Source organism: Pseudorca crassidens, chromosome 5 (assembly GCF_039906515.1).
Source record: "Pseudorca crassidens isolate mPseCra1 chromosome 5, mPseCra1.hap1, whole genome shotgun sequence".
Taxonomy (NCBI): Eukaryota; Metazoa; Chordata; class Mammalia; order Artiodactyla; family Delphinidae; genus Pseudorca; species Pseudorca crassidens.
In genome coordinates, this window is record NC_090300.1 from 147,230,330 (window position 1) to 147,246,469 (window position 16,140).

Sequence of the window (16,140 nt, forward strand, 5' to 3'; positions counted from 1 at the left end):
ATTGAAACCATACAAAGTATTTTCTGTGATCAACAGAGAATTAAACTAGAAGTCAGTAATTGAAAGATATCTGGAAAAATCCTCAAATATTTGAAAACTCAATAAAGACACCTTTAAATAGTCCATGGCCAAAGGAAAAGTCACGAGGGAAGTTTGATAACATTATGAACTGAGTGGGAGTTAAAACATAAGGTACCAGAATTTGTGGAGTGCAGGGAAAATAGTGCTTAGGCATCTGTAGCATTAAATGATCATATTAGAACATAAAGCAGTCCTCAAATCAATGATTTAAGCTTCAACCTTAAGAAAAAGTAAACAAAGGAAAGAAATAACAAAGAGCAAAAATCAATGAGACAGAAAACAAACAGTAGAAAAATATCAATGAAACCGAAAGTTGGTTCTTTGAAAGAATCATTAAAATCGGTAAACCTCTAGTTAGACTGATCAGAAAAAAAAAGAGAGAAGAAAAACTACCAAAATCAGAACTGAGAGGGGAAGAGTCACTAGAGATCCTAAGGGAATATTCTGCAATGCTCCATGCCACAGATGAGAGGGACATATTCCTGGAGCAAAAGAAATCACTAAAACGTATTCAAGTCAAAATAGATAACCCAAATAACCCTGAATCTATCAAAAAATGCAATTTGTATATAAAAACCTTCTAACAAAGAAAACTCTTGGCCCAGATGACATCGTTGATGAATTCTTTCAAACATTCAAGGAAGAAATAGTACCAGTTCTACACAAAGTCCTCCAGTAATTAGAGGAGGAGGGAACACTTAGCTCATTTTATGAGGCCAGCATCGCCCTGGTACCCAAACCACACAGGTATGGACCGATATCCATCCTGAACAAAATCCTGCCTGAATTAGAAATGTTTAGCAAATCAAACCCAGCAATATGTAAAAAGTCTAGTGCACCATAACCAAGTGAGATTTATCCCAGGAATGCAAAGTTGGTTTGACATTCAAAATCAGTCATTATAATTCACTTTATTAACAGACAAAAAAGAAAACCATATGACTATCTCAGTGGTGCAAAAAAAAAAAAAAAAAAGGCATTTACTACTCATTTGTGGTAAAAAAAAAAAAAAAATCTCTCAGCAAACTAGAAGTCGATGGCCTCAGTCTAATAAAGGGCATCTATGAAAAACCTACAGCTAACATCCTACATAATGGTGAAAGACTGAAGCTTTCCTTCTATATTGGGAGCGAGGCAAGGACATCTGCTCTTATTCACCACTCTTATTCAACATTATACTAGAAGAATAAGGCAAGAAAAAGAAAGAAAAGACATACAGAAGGGGAAGAAAGAAGTAAAAATGTCTTTACTCACAGATGGCATGATGGCCTATGTGGAAAATCCTAAGAAATGCACAAAGTTACTAGAACCAGTAGGTGAGTTCGGTGAATTTACAGGACTCAAGGTCATTATAACAAAATTAATTTTATTTCTACATACTAGCACCGAATAGTTAAAAGCTGTAACAAAACACCATTTACAGTAGCATCAAAAATATGAAATTCTTAGGGATAAATATAACAAAATAGTGCCGAGAGAAATTAAAGCAGACCTAAATAAATGGGGAGCTATACCATGTTAATGGACCACAGGACCCAATGTTACTAAAATGCCAATTCTACCAAAACTGTTAAATAGATTCAGTGCAATCACAAACAAAATCCTGGCAAGGCTTTTTGTAGAAACTTACAAGCTTATTCTAAAATTTACGTTGGAAATCTAAGGACCTAGGAGAGCTCTAATAATTTTGAAGAGGCAAAGAAAAGAGTGCCTGGCTTTAAGACTTCCTCTGCTTCTGTGGTAATGTAGACGTTGTGGAACGGCAAAAAGATATACGTGCAGATCATTGGAACGGAGTAGATTCCAGAAACTGACCCACACATTTATAGTAAATTGATTTCCAACAAAAGTTTCAACATAATTCAATGGGGAAGTGATAGTATTTTCAACAGCTGGTGCCAGGACTATTGGACAGCTATGTGCAAAAACAGTGAACCTTCGCCCAACTTCATCCCATATTAAAAAATTAACTCAGAATGGTCTGGTCGTCCAGACCTAAATACGAAAGCTAAAGCTATAAGGTTTACAGAAGAAAAAAACGTTGTATTTGAGTACAGTGTAATATCCTTCAGCCTTGAAAGCAAAGTTATGACACGTGCTACGACGCGAATGAACCTTGAGGACATTATGTTCAGTGAAGTAAGCCAGACATAAAAGGACAACTACTGTGTGATCCACTTACACGAGGTCCCTGGAGGAGTCAGATTCGTAGGGACAGACAGCAGGACAACAGTGGGGGCCGGGGCCCGGGGAGGGGATGGGAGGGAGTGTTTCATGGGGACAGAGTTTCAGTTTGGGAAGATGGAAAGTTCTGTGGATGGACAGTGGTGATGGCTCCCCAACAGTGTGAATGGACTTAACCCCACTGAACTGTGACCACTGTAAAATGGTTTAAATGGGGATTTGTGTGTGTATTTTACCACAGTTCAAAACAAACAAAAACAAGGACTAAAATTAGCCAGTCGGCCTGGGTTTGGCTTTATCAATGGCAGACTGGGCTGGCCTGGCGGGAGCCCCTCCTGCAGGCTTAGTGGGTTTGGGAGGGAGGAGAGTGCAGGCGAGGTCGGCACAGTGGCTGTCCTGCGAACGGGAGCCTCAGCGCCCAGAGGGGCCGGGAGGCCTGGAGGCTGTTCTGCGTCTTGTCCATCCATCCAGGAGGTGACCTACCTTCCGCTGTTCGTGCGAGCCTGCAGGCGAGGTTGAAATTGCTTCGCGGTCCGTCCTGGGGTGTGGTCTCTGCATCTCTGCGGTTTGTTCATTTATGGTCCATCTGTTGGGCCTCCTTATCAGGCGGGGGGAAGTAACAGCACTTGGAAAGGCCTGATAGGCTGTGTCCCTGGTGTTTGCTTAAGTTAGTAGACCATTCAGGTCATCGGGACCTGAATCAAGTTCATTCATAACTGTCTGCTTCCCTGATGTGCAGTCTTTTTGATTTTAAAGTAACTGCGCGTAGTTTATTCACGGAGTATTTTTCCAGTCCTGCCTAAGTACATTTCTGTTTGTCTTTAACTCTCAGGCCTTCAAGTTGGAAGCCTCTGAGGACGATTGCTCACCCCACTGACCCTGCTGACCCTGGGCCACGGTGAGTCAGGAGAGGGGGGCACCTGACGCTTGAGCCGCGTGCGTGTGTGTGTATGTGCGTGCGTGCTCCCTGGAGCAGCCCTGGAGTGGGTCCTGCCCCAGTGGTCTGGACCTGGCTCTGTCGGCAGACACAGAAGTCTATCGCCTTGAGAGCCGGACTCGCTGATCCAGCTTCAGTGACATTGAAGGGACCGAGCAGGGCACAGCCGGACCTTAACACGTTGTTGGATTTTCTTAAAGGGGTATACACTTTAAAGTTTTCTTACAGACAAAGGATATTTATTATAATCAGAATACAAATGAAAAAGTCCCGGTAACGCGGTTCCCCTTCTGTTTCTTCCTGGAGGGATGAGTGAAGGGGCCAAGCTAAAACTGCTGCTGGGTGGAGGGCATCTCGGGAAGTGAAGAATGGGCGTCCCCCTAGCAGAGCTGGACCCAGCTTTTGTTAGCAGACCTGGAAGTCCGTGAGTCTTTTGGAGATGGACATAGCTGTCCAGCCTAGTCGTCCAGGGCTGGACTGTGACCCGGAGGTCAGGGAGCATGTTTGCCATCAGGATGTTCTGCTCCTGTAGGTAGCTCCTCTGGGAAGCCCAGTGGTAATCGGCAGCTGTGGCAGAGATCCCTGGTCAGTTGGCCTTGGTTCCTCCGGGGCTGAGGACAGAACCTGGCCGCAGAGTGACCGCCAGTGACCCGGCCCTCTCCCGTGCTCCCGTGTCCTGTCTTCGGGCCATCCAGGACCTGCCTTTCAGGCTCCAAGCTGACCTCACCTTCTGCGCGCAGACACGTTCTCGGGGATCTGCCGTGTTAGGTGACTGAGTGACGGGTTCCTTTTGTATTAATCCAGCCTTGACCAGAAGGCCTCCCCCTGCCATTTCTTCTTTGGACCCAGGAGACATCTGTCACTTCAAGTGCTTTCTGCAGAGAGCGAATCCAGCCATTAGGTTTGGAAGTTTACAAGTTTCACTGCGGGATCCCAACTCTGGGTGGGCACAGGCAGTTTCCCCTCATGTGTAATAGTTACACGGTGTTCTGATAGTGACTGGCCTAGCGGGTTAAGAACAAGCTCTGGGGATGTGAATAGGATGAACGCAAGCCAGTGTCAGTCGCATACTTTTTATATTCATAGTCATGACTTACTGAAAATAATGTTGCTTAAATATATGACTGGAGCACTGCAGTTAAAACTACTTTGTTTGGTGTCTCTTTATAATTAAGTATTTTATTATGAGCGCTTATTGGATAACTGGAAATATAAATATGACTACATGGCAGCTCTCAGCTACCGCGTTCTCTGAGCACCTCATCTCCCGACATTCTGAATCAACAAAGGTTTATTTGCTTTTTTTGCTCATTATTGATTGAGTACACAGCTTGTGGTTTTAGCTGTTAAATTGTTGCAAGCTTCTGTTCTGTGCAAAAGAATATCAAACTACATCGTATCCTAAAGTTGAGCTCTCCATGTATTCCTTTCCTTTTATCATGTGGCCGTGGCTGAACTATACTTGGGGCTAAAAGGATTCTCTCCCTCATAACTGCCGCTGCCCAGGATGTGGCCTGCGAGGGCCGCGGGGACTGTGGGTGGCACCAAGAGCCTTCTGATGTGTGAAGCATGTCGCGTCGTACGCGGCAGGAATGTGTCGTCAACACTGGTTTGTTTCTGGAGGAGAGTGACCGGGGGCCCTGGTCATCAACCAGACCTCTCCCAGAAAGACGGGATTGGGGGAGGTTGGAGATGGGAATCAGTTTGCTCTCCCTCTTTTGTGGGGACGGGACCTCCAAGTTCTTTAGCAATTGAGGGCTGGGAAAAGGGACGGGGAGAAGAGTGGCAAGTTGGAGACGTGCTTTTCAGCCCCGGGACAGTCAGATTTATAACCAAGCATCCAGCAAGATTAACTCAACATTTACAAAAATAAATGACTTTTCAGTTACGCATGTACGACTTACCATATTTTAGAGGCAGGAAAGATATAACCCCTCCGCCCAAGCTAGTAATCATCAGTATTGAAATTTAAAGCAAATCATTCGTTTGTGACTTGAACTGGCACCTCTCAAAAGATGTCCAAATGTCTAATAAACATCTGAAAAGGTGTGCAACTTAGTCGTCAGAGAAATGGAAGTTACAAGCCACGATGTGGTTTGATGAGTGGAAGGATGAGCTGAGTGGACCAGGGTGGGGGCAGGGGGCTCATCCATCACTCTTTTTTTTTTTAACATTTATTTTATTTTTTAAAATTTATTTATTTTACTTTTGGCTGCTTTGGGTCTTCATTGCTGCGCGCGGGCTTTCTCTGGTTGCGGCGAGCGGGGGCTACTCTTCGTTGCGGTGCGCGGGCTTCTCATTGTGGTGGCTTCTCTTGTTGGGAGCACAGGCTCTAGGCGCACGGGCTTCAGTAGTTGTGGCGCACGGGCTCCGTAGTTGTGGCTCATGGGCTGTAGAACGCAGGCTCAGTAGTTATGGCTTGCAGGCTTAGTTGTTCCGCAGCATGTGGGATCTTCCTGGACCGGGGCTGTAACCCGTGTCTCCTGCACTGGCAGGTGGATTCTTAACCACTGCGCCACCAGGGAAGCCCCTCATCCATCACTCTTGTCATTGCTATTATGCATGTCGGCTCTGAGCTGAGCACTTAAAAATCCCTCACTGTTCAATTCTCTTCCTATAGTGCGGAACAAATGTTACTTGTGTTTTTCTGATGAGGACGCAGGCTCAGGATGAGTCCTTTGCCTGTGCTCACGAGTGGTCCCCTGGGGTTCAGCGCTCTGCTGTGCCCCGAGGGCAGGTGTATGTGGTCCTGTCCCTGCCGGCCCCTGGCACCCTGGTGGACACTTGTGCTGGTCGTCAGGTCCTGTGCCAGCCCTGCAGGATGTGCGGTTGCTGCCTGGGAGGGAGAGGCTAGGGGAGAAGCTGGGAGAGTGCTAGGACTTCGGCTGCGCGGACCCTTGGGCTCTGGGACCTGAGAACGCCCGCCTCCAACGTGGCCTCAAGGCAGCATGCTTAGTGGCTGGCTCTGTGGCCCCCTCACTGATGAATGGTAGAACAAGCAAAACATCTCTCCTACAGCTTATTGCAATTTTGGCTCCCACGAGTTTTCCATTAACTTTTCTTACAAGTTTAAGATGACTGGAAGGTTTTCCTTAGTCTTTCTTAGGTACTGATGCTGAAACAGTGCCTTTCCCTCCCCCGCTGTGGCCCACGTGGACTGCAGACTCAGAACTCAGTCCAGGGGGTGGGGGAAGGGGGGCAGGGGGAGGGGCTGCGAGGGCGGTCGAGGTGGGAGGCCCCCGTGTGCAGCCCCCTGCATGGCCGTGTTTGAGGACGGGTTCTCTTTGCTCTAAAGGTGACACGAGGGGCTGAGCAAAGGGCTCAGACTCTGACGGGCCAAGTTGTGTCTGGAGGAGCCTGGTATCCTGCAGGGTAAGCTTTTTCCCTTAAGAAACAGTCTTAACAGTGTTCAGCGTAACTGTTTAGACTTCGTCACCACTGGAGAGACGGAAGGTTGGAGCTTTACAAGCAAGCAGGTAATTTTTTGTTAATATTTAAATTTTAATTTAAGAAGTGATACGTGCTTATAAAAATTAAACACAGAACCAAATCTAATAAGTAATCAAAATTCCATTCTTTACTCCATCCCAAATCCCACCCTTTTTCCTGGAGGGAAGCACGAAAAATGGCTTGTGGTTTATCCTTTCAGAGCTTGTCAAAACACACTTAAGAACACACGGGCACAGAGTTTCTAAAAATGTGTCTGTGTGTCATGATATCCATCTGTGCAACTTAATTTTAACCTGCTTGAGGGTCTTGTACTACACATAGATCTACCTCATTTAAAAAGACTTAGCTTCCTCTTTCATGCATGTTCTAAAGAGCGTGGCCGTATATACGTACACGCGCACACGCGCACGCTTTACAAGAGCGTGGCTGTATATACGTATACGTACACACACACGCACACGCTTTACAAGAAGTCTGGGTGATAGTGTCAGAGCACATTTACCTGGTTATCAGTTTCTTAGAGCCAGAGTGTGCTTTCAAGACTTGAGATGTGTTTGTGTGTCTCAGAAAGCGTCATAACTAGCACACTCATTCTTGTATTGAGGGGCTGGGGGGAGGGGTTGGGTGAGTGCAGTGGGGACAGTCCTCTGGGAGGGTGACAATGGGCCTCCAGGCTCTGCAGTATCTGAGCGGCCCTGCCCAGCCCAGCTGCCTGACCTGCTGGAAGGTGGACTTTGCCCCCTGCCCGTGTGGAGTCTCTGGCTGGTGCTGTTTGTAAGTTGGAGGGGTGGGCGTGGGTAGGCTCTCCAGGGACAGTGGCCTGGGCCGGATTCCGTTTCCACCGAGGAGTGTCTGTTTTCTGGAACATTCCAGGCCGCGTTCCTGTCATTGGTAGACATATAAAGGGTTGTGTGCACACGTGGTTACACGCACTTTATCGCCTGGTCACCAGTGTTCGGTAGCAAAGCCGGGTCCTTCAAGTATCTGAAGTGCAAGCACAGCAGAAGCAGAAACGGGCCGGGGCCTCCGTCTGGCTCTGCTTGGCCACGAGGCCACCGTGTCCCACAGACGCCGTCTGCCTGGCTGTTCCTCATCTCTCGGTGAATAGAACCGAAAGTGGGAGAATACGCCTGAGCCAGGCGCCGTGCCTGAGCGCCAGGACGCTTGCCGCCGGCTGGCCGGCTCTGCTCCACGGGGCCGGAGCGAGACGAGCGGGGATGGGCGTCCGGGGAAGCGCCTTCCGGAACCGCGAGTTCCCGCTGCCGCCTCGCGCACTTGGCTCTGGCCTTGACTGAGGTTGTTTCACACGGGCTTGTGTGTGAATTGAATTTAGGAAGCGTGTCCATGGAAACATGGAAACCCCAGGACCGAGGCAGGCGAGGGACAGTCCAGCTTGCACAGCCCAGCGCAGATGCTGGAGAGAGAGCTGGCCCATGAGCGCCTGTCAGGTCGCGCACGTGTGGCCCCTTCTCGGGTCTAGGGCTGCTGTGCTGTCTTCCTGGTTCCCCCAGCGACGTGAGCTTCTCTCGGGGGAGCTGCTGGCTGGGAGCAGACCCGGGAGGAGGGAGGCCCTGCCCGGCTGCCCACCTGCCGGAATCCTCACTGCCCCCTTGCTATCGCCAATAACCTGCCTCAGGAACTTCCTGGATTTTCTGTGTAGACAGTCATATCACCTACAAGTGACGAAAGCTGGTTTCCTTCTTTTTAACCCTGGTTTCTCTTCTTTCTTTTTTTTTTTTTTTTTTTTTGGGGCGGCACGCGGGCCTCTCACTGCTGTGGCCTCTCCCGTTGCGGAGCACAGGCTCCGGACGCGCAGGCTCAGCGGCCATGGCTCACGGGCCCAGCCGCTCCGCGGCACGTGGGATCCTCCCGGACCGGGTCATGAACCCATGTCCCCCGTATCGGCAGGCGGACTCTCAACCACTGCGCCACCAGGGAGGCCCTCTCTTATTTCTTTCCTTGTCTTATCACCGTGGCTGCAGTGAGCTTTCTGGGGAGTCGGGGCCTTGAGGCCGGACGTCCTTAAACAGTTGTGGGAGGTGCTGAGCAACTTCAGCTGCTTTTCCCGAAGCTCATGAAATAATCGTGTTGTTTTTCTTCTTTTGTCTGTTGACAATCACTAGACGAATTGATTTTCTATGGTAGACCATTCCTGCGTCCTGGCATAAACCAGATTTGGTCACGATGTTTTGTTTTTAACTATGTGACCGGAATCGGTTTGCTAAGGTACATTTATTGAGAATGTCCGGTCTGTGTTCACGCATCTGATTGGCCTGTTAAGTAACGGCGTCTTGTCTTTTTCCTGATGTTTGCTGGATGCCTCTCGTGTTTCTCCATTAAGTAAACGCTGATTTGGAGTCTTAGATGTTATCACCTCACGGAGAAGTATATGGTGAGTGTCTCATCTTAGGGGGAAGCATATAATGAGTGTATGTAATAATTTTAAATTGTTCCTACTTTAATGAGTGTTCTCATCAGGGAGTGAGGTTAGATTTTGTTAAATTATCTGCCCAGAATTCTTTTTAAAGAAATATAATGGATTTTATTAATAGATCTCCTCCTGTCGAACCATCCTTGCATTCATGGAGCAGACCCCACTTGGTCATGGTGCATTAGCTTTTTAATGTGCTGTTAGAGTCTGTGTGCTAATTTTAAAGGAATTTTTGTATTTATATCCATAAGTAAGGAGCAGTGGGTCTGAAAATTTTGGTCTCTTTGCACTCTTAAAACATTACTGAGGACCCTAAGAAGCTTTGGTTTCTGTGGGTTATGCCCACTGTGGCTCTCAGCTGGGTGGCCCCCCCACCCAAGGGGACGTTTGGCAACACCAGGAGATGCTTTTGGTTGACACAACTGGTGCGCTGGGGTGTCTCTACTGGCATCCAGTGGGTAGAAGTTAGGGACGCTGCCGAATATCCTACAATGCACAGGACTGTCCCCTGACAGAAGAGTATCTGGTCCCAAATGTCAATAGTGCCACAGCTGAGAAACCCTGCTCTTGATAGGTAATCGTTTAGAAATCAACACAGAACACTAAAAATTTTTATTTAATAATTCATTTAAAAGAGCAGCAATAGGGCTTCCCTGGTGGTGTAGCGGTTGAGAGTCCGCCTGCCGACGCAGGGGACGCGGGTTCGTGCCCCGGTCCGGGAAGATCCCACATGCCGCGGAGCGGCTGGGCCCGTGAGCCATGGCCGCTGAGCCTGCGCGTCCAGAGCCTGTGCTCCGCAACGGGAGAGGCCACAGCAGTGAGAGGCCCGCGTGCCGCCGCAAAAAAAAAAAAAAAAAAAAAAAAAAAAAAAGAGCAGCAATAAACCCATTACATGTTAACATAAATAGCATTTTTTAATGAAGAAGAACTATATTTTCCAAAACTGAAAAAAAGTGTAATGAGGAGAGGGCCATTATTTTATATTTCTACAATGTAATTAATCTCTCGGGCATCTGACCTAATAGGAGACCCCTGAAATACCTGCTTCTGCATTCAGACTGTTTTACTGTGTTGTTTGGTGGAGCTATGCCATGAAAATTCTGCTTCCCCAAGTATGTGCTTGGAAAACAGATGACTCTCAGACTCCCCCCACCCCGCCCCGGGGTCCTCATATCACACTTGAGAGCTGTTGCTTTAGACGAGTCCCCCTCTTTCTGCTTTCACTCTCCCATTGTGGATTCAGCATCCCGCTTCCTTCACAAAAAGGCATTTGGAAATTTCCTTCCTTCTCTGTGTTCTGGAGAATGTTAGGTTGTGTCAAGATAATCTGTTCTTATAGGACTGAGTCATCTGGGTTTGGTATCTTTTCTTAGAGGTAACTCTGACAGACAACTCTTCTAATTCTATAAAACTAGGTCTGTTCAGACTTTCTATCTTTTCTGTGGTCACTGTTTCCGTAAATTTTTTTCTCTTAGAAAATTATCCATGTCAACCAAGTTTTCAGCTTTATTTGCATAGAGATGTACAGTTATTTCCGTGATTTTTAAAAAACTTTATTTTTTGATGGTTTTTCTCTTTTCTTATTTTATGTATTTTTATTGCCCTAGGGGGTGTATGTTTTATTAATTTTTTTGAACACGAGTTTTTAAAGATTTAACTATTATATGCTTTTTTTTCTAACGCATTGTTGCTTTTACCTTATTAATTCCTTCAGTTACTTTTGTAATTCTGAGTTTCTCAATTGGAGGCTTAACTCTCTTATTTTCATGCTCTCATTTCTAAAGATGTAAAGTATTTAATGTGGTAAATTTTCCTCCAAGCACTGCTTTAGTTTTCGTTACGTTTTCTAGAAATTCTGCAGTTTGGGTTTCTACTTCCCCTGGAGAGGAGCGCCTAAGAGGAAAATATTCATGTTTGGGGCAGACGGTGGGGTGGGAAAGGCCTTTTCTGTCTCCTGATTTCTAGGCAATATTGTCTGTGTTTTAATTACTGTTTGGGATTTGTTGAAAATTTCTTTGTTGCTTAATTTATGGGCACTGTTCATGAATGTTTCTATGAGCAATTGAGAGAAAGTGTGTCTTCCCTTATCAAGTGCAGGATTGGCTACCTGTCCCAAAGATCCCCTTCATACATCTTGCTGCTGCGTCGTCTGTGGTCTCTCTTAGTTCCTGGCCACTGTTCTGTCTTGGATTAAAAGAGATGTACTAACACCTATTATTAGCATGCTTTGATTTGTTTCTATGGCATCCCTGTAATTTCTGCTTTATGAAAATTAAAGCTGCCTTATTTGGTACATAGATATTAAACTTACATCTTCCTTGAGAATTTTAGTTTCTAGAATGATCCGTAGTCCTGCTTTGTCTCATTAATTTCCCGTGCCTGATACTCTATTCTCTGATATCAAGATCTTGGACCCTGTTTTTTGGGCATTTCCCAGTATGTATTTATTCATTCTTTTCGACCCTGATGAATTGTTTGGGTTGAGGTTTTCTCTTGCACCTGGCAGAGCTGAATTTTTTTTCACAAGCCAGTTTGAAAATAGTTCCCTTTTGGTAGCTGAACTCAGCCCATTCGTATTGACTGATATGATCCATGTGTTCGGGTTAGTGCTGTCCCTATTTTGTGTATTTCAAGGGTAAATACAGGTAGAACGGTGCCCATACATAAACACACTCACTGGTTCTGTATGTGGGGTCTGTTCTCAGCCTTTCTGGTGTTGTGTTTTGTGTTTGGCAGTGCTGACCCGATAGAGGGGAAAGTACGTTTGGCCGTAGTGGTCACCTAATACGAGGAGCTTTATGTCAGATCCTGGGTCCCCTCCTTCTGGATAATGTCTGTTGTTTCTCTACTAGGAGTGACAGTAAGATGCCCTGACACCTCCCCTCCCCGCGGCGTTCCCCTGCCTGGCACCTGCTCCCGACGCCCCTGCACACGGGCTCCCCGTCGGTGTACCTGCTTCTGCCCGCCCCCCTCCCTCCCCCGCCTGCCCTGCTTGGTTGCCGTCCTGTCGGGTCCGCCGTCTCCACCTGGTCTTCTCTCTCCCCTGGAACACGCCAGAGCTCCTTCCGGTGGCCAGGGTGTGTCCTCCAGCCGCATGGTGGGCACCGGTTCAGAACCGCTTCCCCATGTGCCAGCCCCCTTCATGGCTTAGGGCCTCTCCGCTTCGAGTCTGCTTCTCCCTCTTGCTGTGCCACACCAGCGTTCTTCCCGTGGGTGTTTGTCTGCGCGTCTTTCCTTTGCCTTCGGTTTCTGTCTTTCTGTGACACCGTGTCTTAGCTTTGTGTGTCTCCTGTAAGTCTAGCAGACAGCTGGAGTTTCAGACTGCTCTCTACACGTGTCGTGATCAAGTGATATACTTGTTCATCACTGGTAATGAAGGGCTTTCTACGTCACTGTCATCACGTCATCATTATTCACCATCCTTTTCCTTTGCTTTCCTGCCTGTTCTTGAATTTAGCCTGTTAAATCTGTTCATTTGCTCCTCTCCGTGGAGTGGTACCCTTCTGACGCTAGGATGCCTGGAGACCGAGATAAAGGGCATCCGTGTCTCTATTTTCTTCCCGAATAGCGTGAAGACCTGAGAACCAGGATCTGGGCTCACGATGTTTTCACAGCCTCATTTCTGGGCACGTACAGCACCGTGCCGGGCGCTTGCACCTCTGCTCCCTCAGAGTCCCTGCCGTGGCCGGACAGGCTCTGGGCGTCGTCTGCAGACGAGGGACCGAGGGACCGGGAGCTCGGGGAAGTGATGCTGGAGCAGACGGCAGGACACATGGGCCCCGACTGTGTCCCTCCCTGCCCACTTCTCCTTTCCACCCCTGCCCTCCCCAGATGCTCGCCCTGCCTTTTTTTTTTTTTTTTTTTTTGGTTGCAGTATGCGGGCCTCTCACTGTTGTGGCCTCTCCCGTTGCAGAGCGCAGGCTCAGCGGCCATGGCTCACGGGCCCAGCCGCTCCGCGGCATGTGGGATCTTCCCGGAGCGGGGCACGAACCCGCGTCCCCTGCATCGGCAGGCGGACTCTCAACCACTGCGCCACCAGGGAAGCCCCGGGCCTGCCTTTATATCCTGTTCGTTCTCTATCCCACATGCCCATACAGTTCTGATTGCAGCAGCCCAGCGGGTGCTGAAGTCCACGACCAACCGTGACCACCACATTCACCCTTGCCCGCACCCCCGAGCGTGGGGGCCCTTCCCAGGGCAGCTTCCCCCACCGGCTCATTCTTCTGTGGGCGTGTGTGTGTCCCCCTGTGGGAGGGTGGGGCTCAGGGCTGCCCGTCCCATCCTGGCTCTGTGATGCCAGGAACTTGGCTTTATCAGGGCTTTATCAGGGACCTCGGAGCAGCTCTGCTGTTTGGCCCCCAGCCCACAGCTTGTTTTCAGTTGACGGTTGTGCTTCTGTTAATCAGTAACCAGCTCCCGGCTGTTGGTTCTCTGAGGAGAGTCTCCAGGGGTCATGCTTGTGACCCCTGACCTCTGGAGTCTGGGGATGGGCCGGTGGGTGTCTGGGGAGGTAGGCGTGTCCACAGCCACTCCGCAGGACGGGTGTGGTGGAGAACATTCCAGGAGCGCAGGGGGACGTCGCAGGAGACCAGCGGTAGGTGCAAATGTCAGGAGAGTCCTTTATGATTTCTCTGTATCTTGATGCTGTTTTTGTGAAGGTTTAACAAACACTTGATAGATTGTTGTGAGGATGCAGGCTTCTTTATTTGGGGTAAATGCTGTCTAGTGAAAACGATTTCCCCTTTAGTAAAAGAAAATCCTCACACCCGGGATCTGGGTGTGGGGAGCGAAAACTTGAGGAAGGAGGGAGTTCTGGTGGCTGGTACCAGCAGGACGTGGGGGACATGGGACATCCATTTGGGTGTTTTTTCCCTGCTCTAGGTACCTCGTGTTGGACGTGCTAGAAAAATACCTCAACCGGCAAGCAACACGTGTTGTCTTTCTCAGTAGCCGTGTTGCTCATAAAGGACCTGCGGTTTAATGCTTTGCAGTAAAGACAGACTCTGATCTGGGGTTTCCGGGGCCGCGGGGAGGGTCTGTTGCTCTTTGGGTTTGGAGCCTTGGTGTCCACTGTGGTTTGGCAGTGAGGAGAGGACCTGGTCACCATGACCACACACCTGCCCAGGCCCCTAGGCGGGCGGCCCCTGCAGGAGGTCAGGTGCCCAGGTGGGGGAGGGAGGCGCAGCGCCAAACGTGCGGCGCGGCGCGTCCATCACAGATCACGTCCAGCAATCGCTAACTGTAGTGGAGGCCACATGCCGCGTGCCGCTTGGGGTCGGGGCGGGCGAACGCCTGCAGGCCTCGCTGCTTGTGGAGGCCCCGGGCCCCGGGGAGGCAGCACGGATCGACGTGAGATGCGCGCGAAGCCCCACCTGCGGGCCATCTGTTCCTTGTCGATTTGTAGGGCCCTTCTCGGTTCCCAGGGCGACGTTCCACTGGGCGGTGGCGCCGACGTGACGGTGCAGACACCAAAATGCCGGGTGACAGGTGCTACAAGGAGCCTAGCTGGGGGTGTGGCAGAGTGACGGTGGGGTGGACGCTGCGGGGGAACAGACAGCCCCTCCCGGGGGGGTGGGGGGGCAGGAGGTAAAGGGCCCTAGCAGGAGCGCGCTGGAGCGGGGACAGACGGGCTGAGGGACGGCAGGACGGACACAGCACAGCTGGTGAGGGGGGCAGGGGAGTACGGACAGCGGGCCCAGCAGCCAGGCCGGGGGGTTGCTCTCGGTTCAGTGGGGCCCCCGGCAGAGGCCCGGCACCGTCATGGTCTCACCGGACGGCGGGGGGGCGCGCGTGAAGGTCGGGAGACGGACAGAGAGCAGCCCGGCTTGCGGGGTGGGGTGCGTGCATGGTGGACGTGTGGGCAGGAGGGGCGCCTTGGCCGAGGGCGGGGCGGGGGGCAGGTGTGTGGAGTGTCGCCCCCCCCCCCACACCGTGCGGCGTGGCCACACCGGGACGGAGCCACGTGCCGCCGGGAGATGCTGCTTCTGCCGGTGCTCCGCGCCGGGCCCGCCTGGCAGGACGTCTGTCCAGTGTCTTCCGCCACTTCGCAGGGTAGCCATTTTCCAGGAGCTGCGCGTACCCTTGACCTTTCGGCTGAATTAGGTGGAAAGCGGGCGGCCTTTCCCCGTTTCTCTGTCCCCCCCCCTCACTGCTCTCCATGCCTTGGCGGCGCTACACTGCTGACCTGTACTTCTTCTTTCAGTGTGGGGGGCTGGTCAGGCCCCAGCTTTCAGTCTCCAACAGGAAGGAGGAGGAGACGCCAGCCACGGTCTCTTCCCGGATGGCCCCCCGCCTCCTCGGGGGCGGGTCCAGCGGCCGTGGGCAGCAGCTCCCTCTGCCCTGGGCCCTGCAGCGGCTGCCCCAGGCCGCGTTCCTGGCCGCTCCTGCTCTCCTGGCTCGTAGGGCACAGAGTTTGGGTCACTGGTGAAAAGCGCCCCTCCCTGGACCCAGGCAGGAAGCAGGATCCTCCCTCCCGGCCTCCTTGCAGCTCCTTCCTGGCCAACTGGGCGGGGCTGAGGGCAGGATAAAAGCCACCTCCTGGGACTCCGGTGCATACCCTGCTCTGAGGCACGGTCCTGCATGCCGTTGCCCGGAGCCCACAGGTGAGGGCGGGGCTGGTGAGCCGCTCCCCAGCAGAGCCTTCCTCCTTCCCGCTTGTGGGGCGAGAGGATGGGAGTTCAGGGCCGCGCATCTCAGGCCCGCGGTCTCCAACTCTGCACCCTCTGTGGGCTCCCCTCTTCCTAGGCTCCGGCTGCAGAAGAGTGGGGTGGGGTTAGTTGTTTATCCAGGGACCCCTCCCCACCTTGGCTGGCCTCGAAATTTGAAAATTTGCTCCTTTTTAACGTATGGAAGGTCCCGCAGTTTGTCTGTCCTAAGCCTGAGCTTCAGGAGACGGGCAAGGGCCGGGGACATTAGAGTTCTTGTTTTGGTGCGTCCCGTGTGCCCGACTGCAGTGCCTCCCACTCGATGCTGGAATCCGTCAGGCTGTCACAGCAGATTAATTTCTGTGTCTGTAGTGCCTCCCTGGTCAGGGTGGTCAAGAGCTTTCTTCTGCCAC

The 16,140-nt window shown here is 50.6% G+C and overlaps 1 protein-coding gene across 4 annotated transcripts in view; it reads left to right on the top strand.

The window, feature by feature from the left end:
• AGPAT3 (1-acylglycerol-3-phosphate O-acyltransferase 3) overlaps positions 1 to 16,140 on the top strand; it is a 100,925-nt gene that overhangs the window by 24,081 nt on the left and 60,704 nt on the right. For all 4 annotated transcript variants that reach the window (XM_067739624.1, XM_067739623.1, XM_067739622.1 and 1 more), the window contains exon 2: positions 3,098 to 3,163. The gene's annotated coding sequence lies outside the window, so the exon portion shown is untranslated. The remainder of the gene's footprint in view (positions 1 to 3,097; positions 3,164 to 16,140) is intronic.